Source organism: Eublepharis macularius, chromosome 3 (genome assembly GCF_028583425.1).
Source record: "Eublepharis macularius isolate TG4126 chromosome 3, MPM_Emac_v1.0, whole genome shotgun sequence".
Lineage (NCBI taxonomy): Eukaryota > Metazoa > Chordata > Lepidosauria > Squamata > Eublepharidae > Eublepharis > Eublepharis macularius.
Window position 1 is genome coordinate 70,001,614 of NC_072792.1, and position 10,653 is coordinate 70,012,266.

Sequence of the window (10,653 nt, forward strand, 5' to 3'; positions counted from 1 at the left end):
ATTTTGCTAAAGCAATGGGATAAGACTTTAAGCCATATCCCTGTTGCTACTATGGATCTTAAGTTGCAACTTATTCAGCAAACTTATGTTTAAAGTACTGATCACCATTGCATGTTTTTACTAAAGGTATAAGCAATGTCTAACTGTTGGCAGTGTAATTCACAAGATGCATATGCTTTGGACATGTTAGTCATTCAGCCCTTTGGGGAAGAAGTTATATTAAATTTTGAAGATGTTAATGAACTGTTAAACTACTTGCCTGTCTCTGGGAATCTAACTAATGGTCAATGGAAATGGACCCTCTGTGCCCTTACAGTTGCTAGAAGACTTAAACTTCAACATTGGAAAGACAAAAGCCCACCTTCCTGTAAACCATTGGACTGAAGACTTTATAAATTTATCAACATTTGACATCCTGGATCCATGCCATACTAACATTGAGAGTAGACTACTGCAATGCACTTTACATAGATCTACTCTCAAAATCAACATGAAGACTGCAGTTGGTGCAGAACATCAAGACTCAGCTATTATCAGGAGCTTAACAAAACATAATTATAACTCCCATTCTGCACTCACTCCATTGGCTGCCCATCAGTTATCAGGCTCAATGGAAGTTATTGGCTATCACATAAAAAGTCCTTCATGGCCTTGATCTCTCAGATCTGTGTAGGGGTGTGCGATTCGGGTTAAATACCCAAATCGGACCCAATTTGTAAAGCTTCATGATTTCCAAATCGGGCTCAGCATGCTGGCCCCGATTTGGAAATGCCGGATCAAAGCTTCCCAAAGCGATTTGGGTTGTTTCAGAAAGCTTTGGGGGGCTTTCAAACCCTTAATGACAGGGGAGCTCCTTCCTCTGCCAGACAGCTAGAGCCTTCCTCCAGGTTTGAATTTAAAGCACTGAAAAGGGGCTGGCAGGCTGAAATGCAGAGAAGCCCCAAAATGGGCACTTTAAACTTCAGCTGGGAGTTTGCTGAACTTCACTTTAAACCCCAGCTTCAGCTGACAGTCAAAGACTTACCCGGTGGCCAGCTGAAGCAAGCTGCAGGATTTAAAAACTACCACCCACCGCTTATTTCACCCGATGGGAGAGGAAGGAGGGAATCTCTCCCACTCACCAGATAGGAAGAGGAGGAGGTAATCGCCTGCTCCCCCTCCCATTGGGTGAAATAAGCAGCGGGGCAGGAAGTTTGTTGGTGTGTTCCACTTTACGGAACACACTGAAGTGGGTTAATAAGCAAATTCAGAACCAGCTTGCTGCTTCAGGAATCACTTATTTCTGACTCTTTTCCCCATTTCGGAGATTCCGAAGCAGGAAACCCAATTTTTTTTTTGTTGCACACCCCTAGATCTGTAGAATTGTTTCTCCCCCTAAGCTCTACCATGACAGCTTCGCTTATCTGGACAGGGCCTTCTGTAGGCGTTAACCTGTAAATAAGCAAAATCAACAACTGCCTGTACGCATGCTTTCTCTGTTGTGACCCCACATTATGGAATGCCCTGCCTGATGAGGACAGGAAGGTTTCCACTCTCCTGGCTTTCTGCAAAATGTGCAAAACTGAATTATGCAAGGGCCTTTCTGCACATGTAATAGGGTTGTACTGTACAGAATGGTTTAGAAAGCTAGTTGGGTAAGGGTTTAGGGACTACAGTCTATACTTGGATATAGCTCATACTGCCTGTTACAGTAAGTAGGATCTTGTGTGTATATATGTGCCAACTTATGGTGACCCCCAACAAGAGGTTTTCAAGGCAAGTGAAAAGCAGAGGTGCTTTGTCAGTGCTTTCCTCTGCAGAGTCTTCCTTAACGGTCATCCATCCAAATAATAACCCTGCCTAGCTTCCAAGATCTGATGAGATCAGGCTATACCATGCCACCTTTCCTTCCAAGTAGGATCCTACTATGTAATTTTTATACTGTTTGTCATGTTAATGCACATACTTTGCTTCAGTTCTGTTTTCAGATTTGTGTTTGGTTCCAGATTCCTACAATACAAATCCTATTGTGTTGTTTATTGGATGTCCCATCTTGCTGACTGTATTAACATACTCTGCACAGCCCACTTTGAGTCCCAGTAAGAAAGGCAGACTATAAATAATGTAAATAAATCAAGTTACAGAACATTTAAGTATCAAAATTAGCCAGATTCATGGTGATTGAAAGTACTAAAGTACTGACACAACTAAAAACAGATCTCCCATTTTGTTTATTAATGAAACCATTTTAAATTACGTTATAAACAGCTGAATAAATTGACACTCGCATTTTATCTTTGTGTATCTAATTATCTGTATCATATAATTTAATTTTCAAAAATATTTTTTCAAAGCCTGACTTAGAAACATAGTAAATTTCATGAAATATTTATGTATTACTCACAATTATTAAAAAGCTACAAATAGTTATCAAAGCATTGGCTTAATTTCTCAGACTTTACAGCAATGTTCCAGAATGTAAATTTACTTACTTCTTATGATGGCACTAAAGAACTAAATAACTTTTACACTTCAGGATTTCAGGAAACTATGTATCTGTAATTTAAACACTGAATGTTGGATGCTTCATTATGCAGTTCCCTAGAGTAACAACTGTCTGAATTCTAAATCTTAAGATATTTTAAGCAGTTAAGAAAATCTGATTAATATCTATATATTTTGAACATACAGATATTCAGAGACAGCCAATAGTACTGTAAAAAGTAAAGACAAGCAATGCCTAACATATTTCATATTTATATAACCTCCAAAGAAACAAAATTAAAAGCAAGTTTGGAACACTACAAATTGTTGCTGAAGTCAAACACCTTCCAGCCATCAATGAGCAATAAACTATGAAAGCTAATGTTGAGTCTAAGTGGCCACCTTTATGTATAGATTACTTTAAACAGTGTGTGTTTGGAGAAGTGGGTGTTATCTTTCTTTGTTGCTGTTATAACTACCAGATTGCACTTGCTACAGTAATAAAGATTCCAACTCTGCAGTAATAATCATCCCTGTTAGAAACGGAAAAAGAATTCCAGAGTTTCAGGAGTCTACCCTATCTCTTAAAGCAATGTAATCCAGGAAAATACAGCTGGGCAATATACAGTCTGCAGTATATTGTTTTGAGGCTCATGCAACTGTTGGGATTTTGAGGTTTCTGGTTTTCATTTATACATGGGGAAGCTGCAACAAATGTTATTTATCTATTATGTATCACTGACAAACAAATGTACTGTCAAGCATATCAAACACTCAGTCCAGGTGCAGTCTGCAGAGTAATCTATACTGTTCTGTTATACTGTATTTTAATGCAAGACCAGCAATGTAACTTGCAGAATTACAGTACTAATTGGGTTGCTATTTTCTTCATAATCTCATACATAGTTTCAACTCTTATCATCTCAAATACACTGAATAGGGCTGCTCTACTGACTGACAAGAATTTACAGCACTAAAAAAACCAGAAGGATAATGCCTGGAAGCAAAAATAAACAATACATAAAGTATCCTTCAGAATGAAAAGATGAATTAAGTAATTCGTTTAAAATGCATAGAATCATTGTATTCAATCTAATTCAAATTTTTCCTAATTATTGTTAAAAACATAATGAAAATATTATTTCAGCTGTTCTAGCGCCTCTCTTAAAAACAGTTGATTGATTGATTAGGTTGTATAGAACAGAATTAACTCTGCCTTCTTTTCCATTGCTATAAGATTTATAAAAATCTAAAGTTTGCAATTCATCAACCTAAACTGATAAGTACAATCACAGATGCTTTAGAAAGACCTCTGCTTATTTAATGTAAGGGACTAAACATTGCTCCCAGAGTTATAGCAATATCACATGATGTGTATTTCAGCTGGCTGATAAACGATAGCATTTAATCTATCAAAATGTTCCATTAACAAATGGAAGTGATTAATTATACACTAGGAACATAAACACTAGGAACATAAACAAATTATCCATTGGAGAGGCATTCTGAAAGATAGTATCCCTTGTTTGAGCTATTTTAAATTAATACATTGGATAATTTTGATAATTAGAAAGATGAGGCTAAGCAATTTCAGGCATCCAGGTATAAAATTTCAGGTATAAAAATGTTAAAGTAACAGGAAAATAAATTTTGAAACCTAGTACTAAAATTAATCTTCAAAATACAGACTAGTAGCTGGTATTATATATTAATACAGTTTTCTCTCAGGATGTAAAATTTCTGGAAATTCTGAAGCAATGGGAAAAGTGGGGGGAAGGAAGATCAGAAAAAGAAACAAAATTGGGGGAGGGGAATGGAAATATATGCAATAATTTTCTTATACAACTACATTTAACAACAAAACTGCTTAATTTATAACTTTCTTAAAATGCAAAATTATATTATTTGAAATATTTACGCAAGTTAGTATAAATGCCTAGTTTTCTATAAGCAAAACTGCAAATATATCCAATACTCAAGAAAGAACAGCAAATTGTTGTACTCTGCACTACCTTAGCACAGGTATCTTAATTTTTACAATCTGAGAAAAAAATAAAAAGAGAAAATAGAAAACAAATATTGTAGTAAACAAAATTAAGATCATTATTTGGTTGGAAGCAATGTCATACAGTTACAAAAGGCCTACCAGCATATTTGGATATTAATTTAAACTTTATATTATTGAAAATAGTAAACCGGTTAACAATGTATTATCATTAAACACATTATAGCATATAAACTGTTTCCCAAATGATTCATGTTTAAATAGTAAACACATCATTGAAAAAATGTGGTATGTTTCTACAGTATACACTGCAGTTATATTATCAAATGTTGCTGATTCCCCTATATAAAACTTTTCATGCTACTCATTTTGAACAAATTAAGATTTTTTCCTACAGATGTTGCATAAAAATTGTTTTTCAGGGCTTCCTAAGCTTTTCCAATTTCTCACTGATTTCAGCAGAATAGGATAGCATAAGTTTAATGCTTTTCCATCTATATAAACAGAAATGTTAAGCACGTAGCTATATTGTGGATCAAGGAATTTCTAAAATATCACAGGATTTTCTGAATATACCTGTTTTTTTTTTAAAGGGGAGGAAGATTTAAAAACAATAGCATAATAGACCTTTCTATAAACCAGAAACAGCTACTGTGAGGTTCAGCAGTCTTAAAGACTCATTAATAGTCCATCAGAATTATTATTCCATATGAATGTGCCTATAGGTTAGCTAAATGCACAATGAACAGAATTTTAAACCAATTTATAAACATAAACATATTAATTATATAAGTAAGCAAAGTCTAGCATTGTCTTGGTTACTACTCCAAAAAAGCAAATTTAATTTGAGACCTTAAAAATAATGGTGCTTATGCTAGTTCTTTGCACCTGGATTCTTCACCACACAGTGTTATGCTGAAATCTGTAGTTTAACACACAAGTCAATATAAATACACTGACCAGTGGAAATCTAAAGAAGTTTTAACAAATGGCAAATGGAACTCCTTTCATCCCTGTAGTCAAAACACGACAGTTCGTCCTGACTTAATTAAAATACTTCAGAAAATTCTTAAATTTAACTCTTCATTTAACTCTGTTTGAATTACCCTGCTGGATCAAACTAGTGGTCCTTTCATTCCAGCATCCATTCATTCCAGTGGCCATAACCACTGGCAGCAAATTCCACATTTTAATCACTCGTTGAGTGAAGAAGTATTTCTTTTTGTCCATCTTAAATCTACTGCCCATCATCTTCAATGGATGCTCCTGAATCCCAAGTATTAGTATATAGGGACAAAAATTTCTCTGTGCCCACACTCTCTACCCAGTGCATAATTTTACAAGCCTCTATGTTCCCCCTTAGTCTTTTCTAAACTGAAAAGTCTCAGACTATTCAGCCTTTCCTCATAAGAAAGGCACTCCAACCCCTTAATTGTCTTGGTTTTTCTCTTCTGTACTTTTTCTCACTCTGAATGTTTCATATGCAATATGATAAATTCTATTAGATGTTTCTCCACAGGTTCCACTGAACTGAACGGAAACTGAACAAGCGCCTACATCATAGCACAGCTTCCTTTCATTTCAACAGTACTTCTACCAGAAAAATTTCCTGATGGATTGTGCCACATAATGTAATGCTAAGGATTTTATTTTTATTTCCAAACCTGGGCAGAACACTATTTGAGATTAAGAGAAAGCAGAGGCAGCTTCCACTCTTTGCAAATTCAAATAAGGTGCCCTGTACACCAATGACTTTGAATCAGTCCACTCCTGCTAGATTCACAAGACAGAGAAAAAATATTTAATGAACACTGCTTCTGATAAAATCACCACTGATAGCTAAACTAAATCCACTTTTCTCCACTTCTTGTATAGCACATTATTGGCAGCTTGCTGCACTATCCATCGCAGTACACTGGACTGGGCTTTTTACAATTATTAGTACCTAAACTAATATTTGGGATGGAATCCACTTTCACTGCACATTTTACAAGTGGAATTTTACGGAACATACTCCCCGTGAACAGGAATATATGAAACTATACTATGTGCCAGACTGGGACTTCAGTATTACTAATAGGTCAGACACATCACAGGATAGTGTCACAGGAAAGCCATATAACCTCCATTAATGGCCTTTAAAAGGAGTCTAATTCAGAGGATATGTGCCTGAGTGCCTGCAGGTACTGCCACCCCTTTGGACGTGCTGTGCACTAAGCAGTTGGCAACAATATAGTCCAATAGGACTTGCTATGCTATAGCAAAAGTGACCTAGGCAGAAAATGCGCTGGGCTAAGGGCCAGGGGGGAAATATTTTACTGTCTTCCTGGCCAAGAGCATCAAGGGATAGGCCTATCCAAGGAGGAAAGGGTGTTTTTTCCCTTCTACAGAGCTTGGCTTCTTCTCCCACCTCTAGTGAAATGACACTGAAACAAAAACAAAACAAAACCCTACTATGAATGCAGCGACAGGATACACTGAACGTGGAAACCTATGCTTGCTGGCAGTTTCATCATCACTGGTGTGCCTGCACAGATATGGTAGTCACCATGTTTAGCATGAGCGTATAAAGAACACATCAGGGAAAATCAGAAAACTTGTTAGCTACACCAAAGTTTTTTGTAGTCATTTGTTTCTAGTTGTATTTTAGGTTACGTCCCTTACTGTTACAATTGCCACCTTTATAGTGCCATTAACATTATTCACCTGATGAATCACCTCCACTGTCATTTGCAGTTGACTCACATTCTTAAACCAGACAACGCAGACTTACACAGGATTTGATTATCACAAAATGCATTACACTATTATTGAACTGAGATTTTACTGAAGTGTGCTTTTTCACGCTGTGTGAAAATTTTATTTTTACTTATTTCAGCATACAGCTTGCCATTAAATACTTGCAATGGATACTATTGAATTCAAAAACTCATATAAAATATGCCATTCAAACAGCTAAAACTAAATTAGCAGTTGCACCCAAACCTCTTTTTTTTTAACCGGAAGAACCAATTGGAACAAAAGGGTCTTAAAAATGTACACTTTTTCTTTCTAGTAAATTGTCTCAAGACAATATATTTTAACCCACATTATTAAGTCAATTTTCTGAAAATATTACTAATATAAGGACTTCATTTCTCACTGTACAGAATTACTTGATTTAACATGTCTTTCATAGCCAAATTATGCTGCTAACTAATTCAATAATTTAAAAATGTGATGGAAGAAAAAAATTTAAACTAACATATTTTAGTCTGCAATAAGTAACTATTTAGGAAAGGAACACACAAGAAAGTGCTTTTTATTACTGGAGTTTAACTGAGCATGAAACACAGCTATATAAAGTAAGGTTCCACTTAATTGCTACCATGCTGCAATCAGTACTGCAATTTGCTGAGCCACAGGCAGGGGCTAATCCATAAAATTTCACAGCATCAAAGTTGAAATTTAATTTCAGATTTGGTCTAAAGCACACAGTACCTAAAACTGTTTCTCTATAAAACACAGTTCTGACCAAAACAATTTTTTCATGTAAGTCCCACAGTGTTTATTTCCATCTACTTGGATGCAAACCAGAGAAAATTTAGGGTGCCTAAATGACACTGAATTCATTTCCAGACTGTGTCTTATGCACTGTATTACACAGTATTGTTTTTTTAAAAATCATGTTTTCATATCCACTTTTTAAAATGTTTCCCTTACAGTGCAATCCTAAACTGTTATACCCTTCTACGCTCATTGACTTCAACTTAGTAGAGTGTAACTATGTTTAGGATTGCACTATAAATCTGTGCTCAGCATTTCAAAGAGAAGTGGGAAGTGGAAAGGATTAGCTGACAAATCCCAGCACCCCAACCCTCTCAAAAACAACTGTAATATTTTGCTTTCAACCATATCCTAATTTTACAAATAATTTAATCTACAATAATCTACATGGCCACTCTAGCACTGCTGAAAAGCTGCAATGAAATTATCCTTAGCATATTGTTTAAATTTGCCTTGTAAATAACTAGGGCTGCAACCCTAAACATACTTACTTGGAAACAAATCCCACTGAACTCAGTGTCTTACTTCACAACAATTGGGCTGTAATCTTCAATAGGATGTACATTTACTCAGTTCTCTTTATTCAATGAGGCTTACCTCCAAGTAAGTATATATAACAAGATTACAGCCTTAAACACATTAATTTTTAAAGTAGGCCCCACTCATTTCTTCTAAGTAAAGGTGTTTATGATTGAGGGCACTCACATATCTAAACGTCCATAATTACTGAAATTAGCAATTCTGGCATGGAAAAGCCAGGTGCATGCCGTAATGTTTTACTTTGTTAAATATATTTCACCCATCATCAGCACACTATAAGCCAAGTCCTGCTGACTTTTCTGGTAAAGAAAAGAAGCAAGTGCAATGTCCTAGCACGCTAGTTAAGTCTCCGCCTCAAATGCCCATCTGCTGGGCTGAAGGCGCCTGCCCTAGATCGACAGCTGCAACCGGTCCCCAAGCAAGTGAATTTTAGGCGCCACTCCTGCTGCTGCTAAAGAAGAAAGAGGGAGGGGAATATTCAGCCTGCGGGAAGCTGCAGTTGGAGGAGGTGTGTCCTTCTCTGTGCTCCTGTCAAACAGACTTCAAAGCGATCACCCCCCTCTCCAAAATAACAAAACTGTTGGGGGAAGGTGGCAATGCAAAGAGACTCCACGAAGGAAAAGCAAATTTATTTCAAAGTGCAGAACAATTTAAGGCTTCCGCTCTCGCATTCCTTCCAAACGATGCCAACTTCTGCTAAAGTTACATGACGAGCGGCGGCAGACAGAGAGGCTTAACCTTGTTTCTGCGATTGCCGCGGTTTGCGCTAAGAACCACCGCTGCAAAGCCTCCGTTCTGCCGGGACATATTTTAAAAGTAAAGATACACATATATCGCTGGAGTCCAATGCTTGGAGCCCTCCTGGCCGCCTGCACGGGGCCCTTCCAGAGAGGGCGGGAGAGAGACCTGCCATGCCCCCTGGCTAAGACACAAGGTTAGCGCCCTTGGCCGGATCCCCCACCTCCTCCGTTCCCGCTGCCTCTCCCCAAAGAGGAATGCGCTTCTCCCCTCCCCTCCTCCTTTTGATCTCCAGAAGGTGGGCGCGGGGAGAGGGAGAGGAAGGAGGAAGGCCGCTGGGGAGGGCTGCTCGCTCTATCTGCGCCCCCCGAGGCACCCGCACTGGGCTGGGGGGGCAGAGGGCGGCTGCGGGTGCAAAAGGCCAAGCAGCTCAGGAGACCGGGAGAGCCGCTTCCCCCTCAGCCAGACCTGCCTGAAAGAGGGCCGGGGAGGCTGTCGACCAGCAACACCGTTCCTCGCACACACGCGCGCCTCGCAGCCCTCCGGAAGGCGGGAGGCTCCGGGTCTCCGGCGCCGCTTCGCCTTCCCTCGCCAGCGCTTCTGAGAGTGCGGGGCCGAAGAGACGCCGCAGGAGGAGAAGGCGGCAGCAAAGGGGGAGGCGGCTCCGGCTTTGCCTCCTTTTCCCCCCTCACCGACAAACCCAAGCGGCTCGGTCCCCAGCGCCGCGCCGCCCTTTCCTTCAGAGTCGCCTGCACTCACCGCACGGGAGGCAGGGGGGCGAAGGCGGCCGCCGGTCCCTCAGAGCGCCGGCGGCGCGGCTCGCATGTCTGTCAGCTGCGCGCTGCCCCGCCGCCTGGATTCACGCCGCCGCCTCCGCCATGTTCCTGGGGCGCCGCGCATGCCCGGCAGCCGCACTGGGGGCTTCCCTCCGCCTCCGCGTCCTCCCTTCGCAGCCCACTGACAAGGGAGCGGAGGGGGCTGGCGGCGGCTCGCCCACCGCCGCTGCTACCATGCTACTGACCCGGGCGAGCGTGCCTGGGGCGCTGTCCACTCCCACCCAGGCGGCTGCTCCTGTGCACTTGCAGTTTCCCGGGGAGCGCGCCCAGGCACGCGCGCACACCCACGCCTGTTTACCGGGCATGCAGGCACCTTTGGATACGAGACGGAGTGTAAAATACCGTGAACGGATTATTCAATATCGGGTTTTTAAACTTGAAAAAAATTAATATCGCTTATGAAAATCATCACAGTGCAAAAAATTAACCAGCAATACCAAAATCATCACATTTAAAATCTAAACTATTTGCAATAAAATCTAAACTATTTGCAATAAACAAATGCCATCTAGTAATCAGGCTCAC

General features: G+C 39.8%; 1 protein-coding gene across 2 annotated transcripts in view; it reads right to left on the reverse strand.

Moving 5' to 3' along the window:
- SCML2 (Scm polycomb group protein like 2) overlaps positions 1-10,344 on the reverse strand; it is an 81,149-nt gene extending 70,805 nt beyond the window's left edge. The window contains exon 1 of one of the 2 annotated variants that reach the window (XM_054973689.1): positions 10,052-10,344. The gene's annotated coding sequence lies outside the window, so the exon portion shown is untranslated. The remainder of the gene's footprint in view (positions 1-10,051) is intronic. The other variant, XM_054973691.1, reaches the window with a different exon arrangement.
- Positions 10,345-10,653: the final 309 nt, after the last annotated feature.